At 39.3% G+C, this 990-nt stretch overlaps 1 protein-coding gene across 1 annotated transcript in view; it reads right to left on the bottom strand.

Moving 5' to 3' along the window:
* The window catches only part of LOC106111021, a 37,583-nt gene that overhangs the window by 12,406 nt on the left and 24,187 nt on the right, over positions 1-990 (bottom strand). The window lies entirely within an intron of this gene.

The following is a 990-nucleotide window of genomic DNA, read 5'->3' as shown; positions in this document are numbered from 1 at the left end:
GTGAGGAGCAGGTACAGTGGCAGAGTGAGTCGCGCGGTGAGGCACAACAGATAACACAGAGTTAGACGACAGCGAGGCCGAGCGGTCGTGCGGCGTGCGGCGTGACGCGAGGTGCGGGTATGATGTCGAGACAATAGCAACATTGGTTACTTCGTTACATATTTATAGAAATGTACTATTATCTCCAATAATGTTGCAGTTATAAGAATCTGACAATCGTTTTTAACCAGGTTAGAAATGTTCATAAGCGCGCACGATATATTTAGACACATAAATGCAAAATGAACATAAAATGCATCGAGTAAGGTGACAGGTCATGTATGGTATGTTCTTCAAAATACAAATGGAGACATGTACCCAAACTCAGCAACAGCAAATCAAAATGAAAAAGCGAGGGCCATGACATCGAGTACATAAAAGAGTTTTGATGTGAGGCCAATTTAACAAGGCTCTTACTATTTGGTTGCAGTACAGTTTTGTCAGCTGAAAGAGAAACAAAACGATATTTTCTATGTGTGACTAAACAAAAATTCGCTACAAGCTTCTAAATGTCATATAACAAATTTGTAATTATACATCACCCTAGTAGGTACTAGACAGGGTACCTAATGAAATTAACACCAACATTTTAAATATGAACTCTTCACATTTAGAGCTAATACAATTCTAGAAAAAGCAGCGATTGAAACACACGCAAGTGCGTACTCACTCAAACACATGTACTTGCAAAATCTGTGATTTTTACTATTACTAAATTAAGTATGTGCTAAATTAATCATACACAACTTTTAACGTAGGGTAAAGTGGAGGCCCCTAAGAGGGTGCGTAAATGCGCTAAAGATCAAGTATCGAATGTCATTAATCAACAATAACAATGCTTCTATGATTTAAATTCTAAGTGCGATATATGACAAGTACGTTATATAGGGGGTGGGGGGGTTAAGGTGCACTAACCTTGTCCCTCGTGGTGGCAAAGGCGGTAGCTGCGAG

The sequence above is a fragment of the Papilio polytes genome, unplaced genomic scaffold (genome assembly GCF_000836215.1).
Source record: "Papilio polytes unplaced genomic scaffold, Ppol_1.0 DF824180.1, whole genome shotgun sequence".
Lineage (NCBI taxonomy): Eukaryota > Metazoa > Arthropoda > Insecta > Lepidoptera > Papilionidae > Papilio > Papilio polytes.
The sequence above is the reverse complement of the archived record's forward strand: the minus strand, read 5'-3'. Positions and strand labels throughout refer to the sequence as shown.